Genomic DNA, 17,026 nt, shown 5'->3' on the forward strand with positions numbered 1-17,026 from the left:
CAGATGATGGGCGGCCGGGCAGAGACGCTCCTCACTTCCCAGATGTGATGGCGGCCGGGAAGAGGCGCTCCTCACTTCCTAGATGGGATGGCGGCCGGGCAGAGACGCTCCTCACTTTCCAGACTGGGCAGCCAGGCAGAGGGGCTCCTCACATCCCAGACGATGGGCAGTCAGGCGGAGACGCTCCTCACTTCCCAGACGGGGTGGCTGCCAGGCAGAGGCTACAATCTCGGCACTTAGGGAGGCCAAGGCAGGCGGCTGGGAGGTGGTTGTAGCGAGCCGAGATCACGCCACTGCACTCCAGCCTGGGCGCCATTGAGCACTGAGTTAACGAGACTCCGTCTGCAATCCCGGCACCTCGGGAGGCCGAGGCTGGCGGATCACTCGCAGTTAGGAGCTGGAGACCAGCCCAGCCGACACATCGAAACCCCGTCTCCACCAAAAAAATACGAAAACCAGTCAGGCGTGGCGGCGCACGCCTGCAATCGCAGGCACTCGGCAGGCTGAGGCAGGAGAATCGGGCAGGGAGGTTGCAGTGAGCTGAGATGGCAGCAGTACCGTCCAGCTTCGGCTCGGCATCAGAGGGAGACCGTGGAAAGAAGGGAGAGGGGAGAGGGGAGAGGGGAGAGGGGGGAGGGGGGAGGGGAGCCAGATTTTCATTTGGAAATATATTTGAGAAGGATATATTTTCCATCAAATCAGTAGAAAGGCAACTATGAACTAATAAAGAAGAAGTATTTGCTGAGGACTTAGTGTGAACACATAGGCATGGTTTATATTTTTAAGTAGTGTGTTTCTAACAAGATTCAATTTGACTTTTGAGCAAACTTTTAAAATATAAGACACCTTTAGGAACAGATAGGTCAGTTCACAATTTCTAATTTTACTTGAAGTACTGCTGGTAGGCTGTACTGAATTTTTTCTACCAAATTCATTTACACTATCTCCTACCCTAACTTCTTTCCTCAATTCTACGTCCTCGCTAGTATCCAGCAACTCCTCCTCCATTCTTCAGAACTAAACACATCTCACCATTCTCATTTTTTTAAAAATCTAATTCGCTAACTCTGCTCAGAGGATTCCTTGCTCCTTTATGCCTCACAGATGATGTTTTTATAGAATACAAAAAAGAGAGAGATCTTTTAGGTAGCCATGTAAAATTCAGGAGGAAGACTCAAAAAAAGTCCATATCAAATATCTAGTATTCATTGCTGAACACACTGCAGTTATTCAATTCTTACTGAATGATTGAGAAGTCTAAGGGAACACAGCTAAAAGAGAAACTTAAAAACTTACATCTCCAAAAAAGGATTAAAGTTTGAAAAAAAAAATCCCTAGGTGATTCTGATATGCTACCTCTTAAGCCAAAAAACAAAATGAAGTACATTTGTTTAAGTATACTTAGAACCTTGGAAAGTACTAATTTTCATTTTGGCAGTATGTCACCTGGTCAGTTATTTTGGATACATCAGTTTGACTGCTTTATAACTGTTCCTGCATGTAACAATTCTAAAAAGCTACTGCCATTTTAAAATTTATTTTAAAAGCATCCCTTTAATTATATTTGTAAAGATAATCCCTTCATGAACAAAGTAACATAGTTCTCACTACAAGATTTCATTATAGTGTATGTATGGATTTAGTATAAAACTAACTGAAGAGGCAGTCTTCAGATGAGGCTGGATAAACAAATGCACCAGAAAGGCCCTAAGAGAACTTTGCACAATAGAAAATAGTTATTAAAGAACATTCATTATGTTATTCTAAGCTCACAAGAATATAGTCAATATACTAGAAAACAAAGCATTAAAAAGAGATAGTATTATCTTATAGTAATTTAATCAAGTAAGATTATAATCCACCATGCTACTTTTTTATATTATACTTTAAAGTTCTAGGGTACACGTGCACAACGTGCAGGTTTGTTACATATGTATACATGTGCCATGTTGGTGTGCTGCACCCATTAACTTGTCATTTAGCATTAGGTATATCTCCTAATGCTATCCCTCCCCACTTCCCCCACCCCACAACAGTCCCTGGTGTGTGATGTTCCCCTTCCTGTGTCCAAGGGTTCTCACTGTTCAATTCCCACCTATGAGTGAGAACATGTGGTGTTTGGTTTTTTGTCCTTGCAATAGTTCACTGAGAATGATGGTTTCCAGCTTCATCCATGTCCCTACAAAAGACATGAACTCATCCTTTTTTATGGCTGCATAGTATTCCATGGTGTATGCGTGCCACATTTTCTTAATGCAGTCTATTGTTGTTGGATATTTGGGTTGGTTCCAAGTCTTTGCTATTGTGAATAGTGCCACAATAAACATACGTGTGCATGTGTCTTTATAGCAGCATGATTTATAATCCTTTGGGTATATAGCCAGTAATGGGATGGCTGGGTCAAATGGTATTTCTAGTTCTAGATCCCTGAGGAATCGCCACACTGACTTCCACAATGGTTGAACTAGTTTACAGTCCCAACAACAATGTAAAAGTGTTCCTATTTCTCCACATCCTCTCCAGCACCTGTTGTTTCCTGACTTTTTAATGATCGCCATTCTAACTGGTGTGAGATGGTATCTTATTGCAGTTTTGATTTGCATTTCTCTGATGGCCAGTGATGAGCATTTTTTCATCCACCGTGCTACTTTTAACCCTGATTTAACACTGGAGAGATCTTCTAGGTCAGCTGTAAAAGTCATTTCCAAATAATCATTAGTACAATTTGACCAAGCCACTAAATTTTTCAATATCCATTCCTTTTAAAATGTGAAAGGTGATACAGGTTTTGGTACACTATATTTTTACTCACAGGCAGCCAAAACTGATTTAACTTATATTCTACTCTCATATGCCCACATGAAACTTGGGAATCAAGGATATATCCTTGACTGTTTTCATTCTCTCTTACCCAATCTACCTACATAGAATCACTAAACTATAACCAGATTAACTCTTTAATATTTGTTATGGGTTTCCTTCGCTACAATCCCCCTATCTTAATTGAGGACCTCAACACCTACTGGCCTCCTGAGCCTCCCTTTTCCTGCCTACTATCCAAAAATTTTTTTGCATATGCATAAAACATACTCCATTACTAAATAACTTCCTGGCTTCTCGACTTTAAAATAAAACACAGAATTCTTAGTAAGGCATATCCACTCCTTCATAATCTGTAGCCTGCCCCTCTCTGTAGCTTCAGACCTTTTTGGCATGCCCCTTTTCCAGCCTATGTTCTAATAATCTAAGCCATCATCAGTTTCCAAAAATCAAATTGTTGGCCCAGACTCCACAGTATGACTAACAGCCTTCAAAACTTAGTTTGCATATCTACTAACCATCACACCTAGGAGGGCTCCTGACTTACTGCACCTCACCACACTAGTCTAAATTAGGTGACCACCCCTACCACCAGTGCTCCAACTGCACCTTGTTTATCCTGATCATAGCACTTAGATATTGTAACATCATCTCTGTTTACCTGTCTATAAACTGTATTAGACTATAATATGGGTGGGCTGAAGTCTTTTATTTCTTTTTCTTTTTTTGTTTTTTGAGATGGAGTCTCGCTCTTTGCCCAGGCCAGAGTGCAGTGGCGCTATCTTGGCTCACTGCAAGCTCTGCCTCCCGGGTTCATGCCGTTCTCCTGCCTCAGCCTCCCAAGCAGCTGGAACTACAGGCGCCCGCCACCGTGCCTGGCTAATTTTTTGTATTTTTAGTAGAGACGAGGTTTCACTGTGTTAGCTAGGATGGTCTCCATCTCCTGACTTCGTGATCCGCCCGCCTCGGCCTCCCAAAGTGCTGGGATTACAGGCGTGAGCCACCGCGCCCGGCCTGAAGTCTTTTATTTCACCATCTGCAATGCCTTAATAGCTCCTGAGAAAAGACATAGGAATCACTCAGTGTTTGATGTACAAGAGAATGAATATGAGATCATGACCATGTTCACATCACACTGGGTATTTCACATTTCAAATATTAAGACTAAGTAATGGGTCTTACCTAGACATTACTTTTCTTTTTACATTCCAATCTACAATATCCTTACCACTTTATTTCTGCAGAAAAGCACTTTCTTGCTTTGTTCTGACTAGTCCATGAAATCTCAAAAGCTGAGAACCTCTTCAGTTTACAGTTGAAGACATGGGCTTGGGTTAAGAATTGGCCTAAATGCCACTTGGCTAATAGCAGTTTAGATCCCATGCTAATTTTACTATATAATACCTCGAAATGATATACACCGTTTGAAAAGCCACAACTGTTTATCATCAAGAGGTTAAAAATATATAGTAAAAAGAGACCATAGGCACAATAGTGGGAAAAGGGAGCATTTAAATGACCTAATAATATTCATAGGAAGTGTGTATTCTATATGAAAAATACAATGAATCTACTGAATGAATTAAGATGTGAATGAAAATAAAGATTATAGCAGAATAAAATTAGTTTTGGAAATATATATTAAAGGCCATAAAAATGTTCAAACCTTTTGACCCAACTTCCACTTACAGGATTACTTCCACTTAAGAGATTCTACTCTAAGTGAATAAAGCCCCTAAAGGGGGAAAAAACTACATATAAAGATGTTCACTGCCTCATTATTTATATAGAAAAAAAGTAAAAGCAAAACATACGCAAGAATAGAATGAATAAATTATGGTTCATCCACTGACAAAATACTGGGCAACATTTTAAAGAATTATGAACATTATATAGAAAACTAGGAAAATCTTTATGATCCAACGTTAAAAGAGGAATAAATTTATAGCATTAATATATGTATTTAACCGTAATTACATTCATTATAAATATTTTTATGTAAAAATTTAATAGGAAACTTAGTAGGAAAAACTTAAAATTTGATATTTTTCCCATTTCCCAAACAGCATGTAGTTTTTTTTTTTTCACATTGGTTCTACAATTGAAAAAAAATTAAGAAAAGTCTTCAACTTTGAAGCTCTTGAAAATTTTTAAGTTCTAAATTCCACAGTTTAAGCTTAACATATCAGGAAACTATATGTAGTTTTGGCTTCCAAGAAAATAAAGGAATGGATTGTTACTGAATTATAAAATTTTTATAAAACACACTAAAACTGTGGTGTTTATCTTCCAGTTTAAAATATCAGAATCATAAGAACCATATGATAATCAGAGTAGATGGCAATGTGGCTCAACAGCTAGGTAACTAATTATTACAGATTCAGATACTGAACTTCATACTAGGACAGTTACAAGCTTATTGTAAATTATATGTGATTTTAAATTCTAGTTTTTAGACATCCTCATATGAATACGGAGGACAGTGCAGTGGCACCCTGACATATACTAAGAAACATGAGTAATTGGAAAGATTGAAGAACTGTAAGAAATACCTCTTTCCCAACACCTCCTCCCAGTTCTTAATATGAGTATCTGGATTATGCAGATCATTTTAGCCCCAAGCCAACAATTAGTTCTTTAGCAGTGAACCTGGGGGTTCAGAAGTAGAGCCAGAGTGGAAATAAGAGTAGAAAGAACTCAAAACACTTCTGTATATAGATCTTTCTCTTATCCAACTAAACAAACCTTATTGTCCAGATAAAAATAGTTAACTAAATTACACCAATTCTTTGCTGTCAATGTTGTCCACCATTTCTGGGTTTCATGTTTTCTTTCCTCTATAAAACTTGCTCAGTATTTAGCAAGCCCCACCCATCTTCTGTCACTCTAATTAGTCCTATGTCCCCAAACTGAAAATATATTCAAATTCATTTATTCAACAATTGTTTGTTGAGTGCTTACTATGTGCAAGCCACCAAAGGGATCCAATGACTACCAAACTGGGTCTCCCTTCAGCCTTTGTAAACTGCCTTTAGATTGATTCTATTCATTCCAAAATATGGTACTTGGCACTAGAGCAAAATATAGCACATATTACTTCTTTAGTTATAAACTCTAGATATAGTGAAGAAAATGCTTGCTTTGTTTTTCAAGGCAGCATTACATTTTAAAATGCCCTTTACAAAAGATGCGCTCAGGATTATTTAAACTAATAATTTCAAGCAGACCCTTTGGCTCAAACTGTGGGCTGGAGGGGTAATTTCTTATTTTAAGGAAGAAATATCATAAAGTTATACAAAACCATGAACATTAATTTCCAAACTCACAAACAAGCAATACTGTACAACACATCTAACTCCTGTCATTAAAAATATGTGCATGCCTAGCACCTGAATGGTATCATATCCCACAGCATTTCTTTAGTTTTCTGTTGTTTGCAATAAAAGTGAAAATGTTATTTAAGTAAACTTGTTTCCACAGTATAGGAAAGTCAATTCAAAAGTCCTTCCTTTAACTTTCCTTATACATTCCCATTTTCTCCTCTACCCTGCTCCAAAACACATAAACACGAAGTATTGAAATGAATATACAACTCCATGAAATGCAGTATTCTAAAAGCAAGAATGAAAAGATGAAAAATGAGTTAAAAAATGAGTTCAAGTCTTCCAGCTGATAAGCTGGGCTGTAAGTCAAAAGTCCTAAATTTTAGATATAACAGAACACAGTGACATTTAGGCTATATAGTATCACTGTTACTAAAGATTACACCTTAATTTTAAATACCAGAGCCCAAGCATAGAAGCAAAAAGTATCCAATACTAAATACATATTACTTTCACAATTACTGCTAAATCTTTCTTAAAATACTAGAAGTTATTAAATCTGAGAAAACTGTATGTTCAGGACCTCTCACAGAATCAAAACATTGGGGGAGGGGTAGATTCAAGTGATAATTCAGGGAAGTGTTACAAATGTCAGAACTGGGTGAATAACTGAACTGGAAGTATGGTAAAGAAGTGTCAAGGATTATCCCAAATTTCTACTTTAGGTAAATGAGTTGATAGTGAAAACATTAACCTACTTCATGTATTTTTTAATAGTTTTCTTTCTTTGGGTGACAGGTCAGAGTAAGGAAGAATTAAGGGATGAGTTCAGACTTACATACTATCGAATTTCTGTTATTCGTGGGACATCAGGAGGTACCTGGTAGACAGCTGGATCTGGCTCAGAAGAGAAATATATTCTGGAGATAGATTTGTGAGTCATCAGCATACAGGTAGCATGTAACAAGTCATGTGAATAAATGAGATCAACAGGAAGAACAGAAATAAGTTTGAAGCACCTCCTGGAGAATACAAATATTTAAAGGGGTAGGTAGAGGAGCAAGACCTAGCAAAAGACTTAAAAAATGGGAGGTCAAAGACATAAGCAAACAACAAGAGAATATCCCAGAGATGAAGCTGTTTCAAAAAGGAAAGGGTTGGGGGAAAGGTGGTCGAATAAAATGTCCAGAAAATTACTCTTTTCTCATTATCTGCCCCCAATTTTCAGTAAAGGGCACTGCTTTTCTAACTTTAATCATTGGAAGAGAGGCTGTGACTGTTATTCACTATAATCTATGCTCTTTTTTTTTTAGCACAAACTTACAAACACTAAACCTAAAGCAAATGTAAACTCAAGTTTTTGGTGTTACTGCACCATCCCTCATTTTTTATTCTAGTTTCTATGTGCTATATGTTCAAAATGCAAGATGCTACCTATTTTAATTATGAAAAAGAGAGTAGGTCTATTTCACATGCTTGGTAGAGAATTAAACAGCATTTACTAATATAAATAAATGCCATATAATAATGTCAATTAGACTAGATTTGGGGGGTGAGGGTTAAACAGGTAAGTAAAATTTGGGGGGTGAGGGGTAAAAATGAGCAAGTAAAATGTTCAATAATAAGGCAGCTGCCAAAATCTGAGAGAAATATCTACCACTGTTCAAAGTACTATTTTTTGATAATACTCTTTCGTAAGAGCTTCACCAAAGTTAACAATTTTAAACTTCAGTCATTGACAAACTACTGATACATAGAACATGAATGAATCTCAGAAGCTTTCTGCTAAATTAAAAAAAAAGACATAAAAGGCTATATATGATTCCATTTTTATATTCTAGAAAAGGAAAAACTATAGAGACAGAAACCAGATCTAGTTGCCTCGGGCTGCAGTAGGGGCAGGAAACTGATTACAAAGGGATACATGGGAACTTTTGGGGGTAATGGAAATATTCTGATTGTGGTGGTGGTTTTAAGACTGTGTATGTTTGTCAAAACTCATCAAACTGTACACCCAAAAGACTGAGTTTTACTGTATAAATTATACCTCAATACACCTGACATATTAAAAAAATATTTCAGTCATCAGATAACTATTTTAACTGAATAGCCTATTTTCCCCCAATGACCTCTGAACATTTTATGGGCCTCCTGCTCCCCAAAGGGTACCCTGCTTCTGCTGACTTAATGTCTCAGAACTTTGGTGTCACTGGTCTCAGACACCACTCTGCCATCCACTATCCAGCGGGTGGTGGTCTTTTGGATAGTTTGCATGGAGTTGCTGCTGTCCAGGGCATCATCAAGACTGAAGTTCTTGCCATCTTCAAGCAGGCGGTGGTAGGTGGCGCTCTCAGCCTGCAGCTTGACCTTGATGTTCAGCATGGTCTCGTACTCCTGGGCCTGGTGCTGCCCCTCTGCCTGGGTCTGTGCCAGCTCTGACTCCAGGTGCAGCAGGATTCTGTTGAGCTGCTCCACCTGCAGGGCATAGCAGGTCTCCACCTCCCTCAGGCTGTTCTCCAGAAGCTGGCCTTCAGATTTCTTATCAAGTCCAGATGGATCTCCAAGGACTGGACCGTATGTCTCAGCTCCGTGAGTGTCATCTCAGCAGCTCCGACCTGCGCGGACTGAGTGGTGACCACTGTGGTGCTCTCCTCAATCTGCTGAGACCAGTACTTGTCTAGCTCCTCTTGGTTCTTCTGAGCTAGCTCGTCGTATTGGGCCTGTATGTCTGCCATGATCTTGGCGAGGTCCTGAGATTTGGGAGCATCTACCTTCACGGTCAACCCAGAGCTGGTGAGCTGGGCTTGTAGGCCTTTTACTTCCTCTTCGTGGTTCTCCTTCATTAAGAGCAGCTCCTCCCTGAGAGCCTCGATGTCTGTCTCTAGCTACAGCCAAGTGACACTGGTGTCATCAATGACCTTGCAGAGCCCACGGATGTCGTTCTCTACAGACTGGCACATGGCCAGCTCTGTCTCACACTTGACTCTAAAGCCATCAGCAGCAAGACAGGCATTGTCAATCTGCACAACAATGTAGGCATTGTCCACAGTATTTGCAAAGATCTGAGCCCTCAGATCCTCGATGGTCTTGAAGTAATGGCCCCAGTCTCTGACCTGGGGTCCCTTCTTCTCCAGGTGCTCCCGGGTGTTGCTCTCCAGTCTCTGGCTCTTGGTCTCTAGGCTCCTCACTCTGTCCAGGTAGGAGGCCAGGTGGTTGTTCAGGCTTTGGAGGGTCTCCTTGTTCTGGATGCCTCCCATTCCTGCCAGACCCTGGGCCATCCACTTGGCCAGGCCCCTGGACCCCAAGCCGCCGCGGAAGCTGGTGGAACAGGACACGGAGATCCGCGAACCAGAGCCCCTGGCGCCTGCATAGACGCTGGCTGCACTGCTGACCAGTCAGGCACCATAGCTGGGTGGCTGGACGGAGCCCAGGAACCAGCAGTTGGTGGAGAAGGTGGAGCAAGTGGTGAAGCTCATGCTGTCCAGGGAGGAGAGCGAGAGGACAGGACTCAGGCTTTGCTGACCCTGAATAGCATTTTTTATGTGCTGTAACGTATTTCTCATTATTTAACTTATCTGATTATATATAATACTTAAATTGGCAAAAAAAAAAAAAATTAAAACTGCAATAAATCCAAAGATTAAAACAAGAAAGTATTTAGATACTTCACCTCTTGCAATACTCCAGTATCTTACTCCAATTATACTGCCTAAGGAATCAGAACGAAAAAGCCTTCCTGTACTTCACGATCCTCATTAACAGCTTAAAAAGGAACTTTAAATTTTTCTTTATTTTTATAAAGTTACGTATGTATTGTTAGGGATATATGTAAATAAAATATTCCTACCCCCAAAGCAAGAAGCCCTCAAGGACACAGCTCTACCTAAGAAAATTATATTTTGAAATTAAGAGAAATGTACTTGCCATTCACTAATCTTAGATTTAAAAACATACCTTTAAGAAATACCACATGGCTCAATTCTAACTAAACAACAAATATATATTGAATACCTAAAACAGGAGCAGCACTGTGATGATGTTATAGACATATAGATGAAGATAATACAAAATCTCTTTGCTTTCACAGAGCTGATGGTTTAGTATGGCTGACGAATATAGGAACAAATTATTTTATCAAGAGATACAAGTAAAAAACTGTACAAATGCTATGAAATGGAATGATCAGGGAAACTTTTGTAAAGGCAATGCTTTCTCTTTCTCCTCAGAAAAAATTTCTGGTCCTTGAGCTGACATTTTGAAAAGTAATATATGTCTATAGAAGTGGGAACAATACACAAATATATATTTTCATGGTTAATGTCAATGCTTTTCTACCAGCAATCTATTTTGAACTTAGGAAGATCTCATTATTTGAGGCCTCTGAAACTGCTCTGGGTTTCATCAGGGAAAGTAACACATTACAAGATCAACCACATTAACAACAAATACCTGTATTAGCCACAGTATGTAAAAATTTGCTTTGGGGGAGATGAAATGGACATTGATAGTGAAAGGAAGAGATACATAAAAAAAGGGAAAGAGAAAATAGTAAAAAGATTAGTAGAGTTAAATAAAAGCGTATGTCATGTGTGTCTTTCAGGATAACTTGAAGGTAACGTTATGGAATAAATACTAGTTTCCAAATTCTTTTCTTAAAGGGGAAAGAATCAGTAGTTTTCAGGTCATGACATTTCAGCTTTCAATCTTAGAGCTTTCTGAGGTATACGCAGAACCCTAGGAAGAAATTTTTTCATGTGCATCAATTTTAAAGAATAGTATTAATAAAAAATAAATAAATAATAAATGGAGTTATGCCCAACTTAAAACCATGTAAAACTTCAACTTGGTCATTACCAAAAAAAAAAACTGAATTACATAGAGCATACACTCAGACGATCGATGTCTTTAGCTCAAAACTGGCAACCCACAATCTGATTCAAATAAAGACAACTAAAGGCAGGTTTTAAAATACTGAAAGGGTTGACAAGTAGCAGTGTTGAGAAAACTCTGTAATGTATTTCCTCACCAGGATTAAAGGACATTTTTGCTTTACAAATACCAAATTAAATATCATAAATATCAATCATAAAGACTAATATTTTAAAAGTATAGTCAGAATTTAATAATTTATTAGTGTTTTAGACATTTGTTAGTTTTAATGTATCTAGAATAGTATTTTTTCAATAGTGCTCATATAAAAATAACTGTGCATTTCACCTGCATAAGTGACCCAAATATGTTAATTCTAACAAAAGGAAATCCAGCATTTTAAAATTATGTCACAGCTTCTGCATTTCTCAGGAGAGGCAAAAGTATATATATAATTATTTTAATAAATTAATATTGCTAATTTCTGAAAAAGTTTTTCTTTTCTGTCAAAGGAGAAATATGTACAAAAGAGAACTCAAAGGAAATTGGTATATCCATGTTAAGAGATATGTCACACATGTAAGATGGCAAAGCAATTTACCTACATGAATTATTTTGAAAATTCAATGCATTCTTGGGAATTTTTTTAATGCTTAATATTATTAAAAGTAACGAGAGTCACAATAAAATCATAAAAATACAGTTAATCTATAAATTAGCATGACTGATCATTTTTTAAAAATTTCAGTATTGTTATAGCCTGAGAATAGCTTTTGCCAAATTTTCTAAAGCTACTTATTCCACAGATACCTACATTTAATATATTCCACAGTACCTGCATTTAAAAATCAATATCCTATTTACATGCATATTTGAATATACAAACATTTTGTGTACTATACATGAAGTAAAGTAACAAGGTGGTTTTTTTTTTAAAAAAAAAGACTATAATCAAATAATGAATCAGCTATAACTGATCAAAACATTTTAGAATTACTCTTGTAAGCTCCACAAGAAAAACAGTGTCACTAACTTCATAATCAAGGCTACCCTTTCACCAAAAATTGTATTATAAATTTTGAAGAGCCAGGGTGGTAGAATGTAAAGAATAGAGGTTTTAGAATTAGATACATTTTAGCTGGAATCCTACTTCTAACACTTGCTTGGTTTGCTACCCTGAATAAGTTTCTTAAGCATGATGAACCTCAATTTCCTCTGTAAAAAGAGAACAGTATCACTAACTTCACTGAGTAGTTGGGTGGTTCAAATCATGATACACAGTATCGTGGTTAAGGCTTATGGGTAAAGTATCAACTCTGAAATCCTTTCTCCACTGTCTTGAACTTATTAGTTGTGTGATCTTGGGCTAGTCACGTAATCATTCTATATCTCAGTTTTCTCATACAACTAACTTCAATTTCATATTCAACTTTTCAATACCTTGAGGAACTGAAAAACCTTTTCCCTCGCAGTTTCTGTCACATGGAAACATTCAATAATACTACATATTACAAACATAAAGCACTCAACATAGTGCCAGACACAAAAAAAATCCCTAAACTAAGTTTCAAGTGATGTTGTACAGTATCTAAAACTCAAATTCACCCCAGAAAATAAAGATTTGTCATAAAGATGAGAAAAAGACTATTTCAAACGTGTTAAAGGTATTCACAAAAGGAATTCCTATAAGGTTGTATGTAATGGCAACAGTTCTGGAATAAGCGCACAACCTCCCAAGTTGATGACTATAATGATCAACATTCTCTGGCTATAAAAATACTGAAACTTTACAAAATGATCAGTCATACTAATTTATAGATCTAGCTACTATCCTACAATTGGTCATATACATTTCTATGAATGAAATGACTCTCTAAAGCTGAACTTTGTCTAACAACAGATGCTTTGACAAACATCTTCAACTCAATATAAAATACTTCAAAGAACTAAAAGCTTCACAGACTGCTTAACAAAAATTGTTTTAAATAAAAGATGGTAAAGAGTTATTGATTTTTAAAAGTATTATAAATACAGAATATATAGCCTGAATTCTATTTCAGCTTCTTTGCCTGAAGTACACAATTTTCTTGACTAAGTGACTGGCAAGTATCACATCAACTAACACCCAAAAGATAATATTAAAATTTCATTGAAACTAGATACATAGAATCCTGAATCCATAAGAACAAATGTAAATCAGACTGATCATTTACTAATTGTAGGACCATGGGCAGTTTTCTAAACCTTTCCAGCCTCAGGTTCCTCATCTGTACATTGTAGATAATTATTGTTTCTACTTTTGGGCATGTTAAAAGATTAAATGAGATATTATGGGGACAGACTTAACTCCTGGCAAATAAGTCCTCAAAATCTTAGCTGGCAATGCTACATCAAGCAATGATCTCTCCTAATGATATAACTTTGGGAATAGAAAAAAATATGCCTTAAAACATAATGCAACTTGACAAAACTCAATTCAACAAAACTGACTCCAGATTTACACCAAAAAAAAAAAAAAAAAAAAAAAAAAGAATTACACACAAGACAAATACCTAAAATTACTTTTATTACTTAATTTATTTGGGCAAAATATTCTAAGCACATAAAATACCCTTTAAAATTACAATGATGGCCTTAAGAGACGTGGAGTTTAAAATTCCTTTTAAATCAACCAGAAACACTAAAATCCCACTCTATTTTCATACCAGGAAAATACAACCAAGAAACAGGTATCCTCTCTCTCAAAGACAAGAAAAATGCACTTTGAACTTAGATAATTGAAAAAGTAACAAATGGTATCAGTGTCAGCACTGAGCAATACCTAGCTTCAAGACCAGAGCTCACACATTTCTTAAAGCAACATAATCTAAGAAAACACTAGTGTCAGGGAATCCCTTATCCTCCGGCTGACTTACTACATGAATCTACACAAATCATATGGTCTCTTAAGTGTCAAGTATTTCATCATTAAACGGAAATCATGCTGGTCACTTCTCTCACAGGGATATCAGAATATTTTTAAATGAACTCAGGTCACCTTGAAAAAGGACTAGTTTTAAAATACAAAGAATTATTATAAATGACAACTGCTGAAAAAACGAAAAACTTTGCTTAAAAAGTCCATCTTAAAACAATTTTTAAAGGCTATATAAGACCATAAATTACCACCAAACCTAACCTAGTATGCTCAGGATATTAAAATAAGCATGTTCAACTGAACAGTTAATTGTCAGGCTTCTATAAAGGTTCCTAGTCAATTATTTCCCATTCATTTTTATGGCAAGTAAATGTGATAAACAGAATTAAAGTTACATTTCTCTAAAAGGAATTACTGTTTACCTCACACTCCCTAATCACTTCACATAAAACTGAAATCTTAATTTAAAATTTTAGAATTTCTTCCAAATTATCCTTTTCCTAATAAGCACCAGAAAGGAGGATTAAATGAAATTAAATAAAACTCAAACTCCTGGTTTTTATTTACTCTTATATTATTAATTACTACATCTTATTTTGAGAAAGTAAAAATACCACAATGGGGTATATCAAACATGTAACACAGATATGTTCAAATATTTCTATGACAGTTTGATGATGGATTGGTACCAAAAAATTAAATATGAAATTAGTTGAAGAAGCCTTAGAAAATACATTTTTCGGCTGCAAGTAAAGAAAATTTTGTATTGGTATAGCTTTGCTCATATTTTTGAAATTTAATAATGATTACTATGAAGAACCAAGTTTACTGCCATAGTAAAAACTTTCACTTTTCATCCCTAAAAAGAATCTCAAGTAGACAGTTTTTCTTTTTTCAAGTAATGTATAACTTTTCCTTAAAAGCAGAAAATATTATAATGATCTCTAGAACAGGTTCAAAAATGTTCTCAAATAACTTTAGTAAACAAATTGTTGAATAACTTTAAAAAGGAAGCATCCTATATACACTTCTCAAACATTGAAAATTATCTATTTAATGTTCAACTCTGATTTACTTTCATTACTTGAAATCTCTTTTCAAGTAACAAAAGTTATTGACAACTCTTCAGAGTTAAGAGAAACAATAAGCGACATTGTTGAAATTTCCTTTAGGTGTATGAGAAAATATTTCTCCAAATAATATAACTAGGATTATAAGGTTACTGGAACACTTCTGATTTCTCCTTTCACTGAATTTTAATTTTTAATGGAAATAGATGATTAGCCACTAGTGAATATTCCAACCAACAGAGGGGAAACAGAACACTCTACACTCTTTAGGGAAACAAACTATTCTCTCCAACTAGGTTATCAGAGATTTAAAGTTCAAGTTTAAATTTTACAATTTGAATTTTACACAATGTTTTCTCCTTTAAAAATGACGTATTTAATTGGTTTGGACCAAACAAAACATATTTTTAAATTTAAAGAAATGTTTATGCTATCATAATGAAAGCTATCACACAACCCATATTACTCACAAATTACTAAATATGTAGAATTGGGAAAATAAGTTGGGAAGAACTAATTCACTATAACAATTCCAAAGTCTCAGGAAAAAAAAGAATCAATCACATAAACCCATCTCTAACACACTTATTCAAACATCTGCATAAGACAATCTCTAAAAATAAGTTGCTTCAGTTCGTGAAAATTAAGCAAGCACAACTCCTCTATTATCTTTAGTAAAAATATGTTTATCCCTTGAAATAAAAGTTGTAGAGACAATCACAGGAATATATGAAGGCCTTTTAAACATTTATAATGAAGCCCTTACCACCTCCATCCCCCAAAAAGCAAACCCTCTGCTTTCTTAAGATGTGAACTATTCCTCCCGTCTGCATTCCCTCCCTGGCATGCCCCCCACTCGCACACCCCCCCACCCGCAGTAGGCCTGAGGCCCCGTAGCAAACAGTGTCTAACAGGAGCAGGCAGCACAAAGACAGGAATGGGAGATTAGTGGGAGGGAGGGAGGCCGGGATTGGGGCTCAGCAGGAGCTTCAGGCTTTTTAAAATTCAAACTGCTCCCTAACCAATACAAATCACGGACACGCTACTGACTACTACACGGATTTATAGCATTAAAAACATGCCTAGTACGTGACAGCTATATTAACTTCATTCTTTTAAACATTTATCCGTACGTTTGCAGGAAATGTGAAACAATTTATTGTAACCAGGACGCTAAACTCAAAAATAACCTCCACAAAATAACTTATTCTACAGTGACAATAATTTAATGACACAAAAAATATGAACCAATGTAACAAACACTAGTAAAACAAGGGATTTCGCTGAGCAGTGCTGCTTCATTTTAACCAATGAAAGTTTTCCTTCAGCGAATATGAAACAAAATATCAAAACGTGTAACCCAGGTACTCTTTTCTAGCAATTTGCCTGACTGAGGAATTTTAAATTGGTGTTTCCCCCTTATACCAACCTACATTACGAACGCCTCCATAAACAAGCTCGAAACACTTAACTTACTCATGAACTAGAACTTGTCAAGTTAGAACTGATATTTTTCTCCAGCATTTACAGATACATTTGACCTATTAAAATGACACCTCTCTCATTACACAGTCAAACATCATGGCACAAACAGCCAATGACAATCCTGGGACCTCAAGAAGAACTGCCCTGACATAAAAGGATGGCACCTTCTACAATTTTTTAACCTCCCAAGGATTTTAAGTATAACTTAATTTCTTTTTTGGAAAAAGAAAAGAAAAGAAAATTGGTTTTACCCGTATCTCAGCACAATTCTCAGAACACTTAAAATTCTTTGTATGCTCCTACACGTTTTGGTCAGGAAGTACCTGAGTGTTTTACGTATAGTCGCTTAAAACTGCCCTTACATAACGCATACAAATAGAAAGTGGCAGAGTAAACCTGTCAAGTACTTTATACTTGTCTTTGAATAAAAAGTCCATGTGCAACAACACACTGTCAAAACAACAAGATAAAAGCTCTTGGGGAGGGGGAGATGTGCAGTGTCTACCACAGTATGTTTTTCTGTATTAAATATTCATGTGGAC

At 36.5% G+C, this 17,026-nt stretch overlaps 1 protein-coding gene and 1 pseudogene across 4 annotated transcripts in view; both read right to left on the minus strand.

Moving 5' to 3' along the window:
* NIPBL (NIPBL cohesin loading factor) overlaps positions 1-17,026 on the minus strand; it is a 190,573-nt gene that overhangs the window by 171,696 nt on the left and 1,851 nt on the right. The window lies entirely within an intron of this gene.
* Positions 8,196-9,619, minus strand: LOC471568 (keratin, type I cytoskeletal 18-like; annotated as a pseudogene).

The sequence above is a fragment of the Pan troglodytes genome, chromosome 4, assembly GCF_028858775.2.
Source record: "Pan troglodytes isolate AG18354 chromosome 4, NHGRI_mPanTro3-v2.0_pri, whole genome shotgun sequence".
Taxonomy (NCBI): domain Eukaryota; kingdom Metazoa; phylum Chordata; class Mammalia; order Primates; family Hominidae; genus Pan; species Pan troglodytes.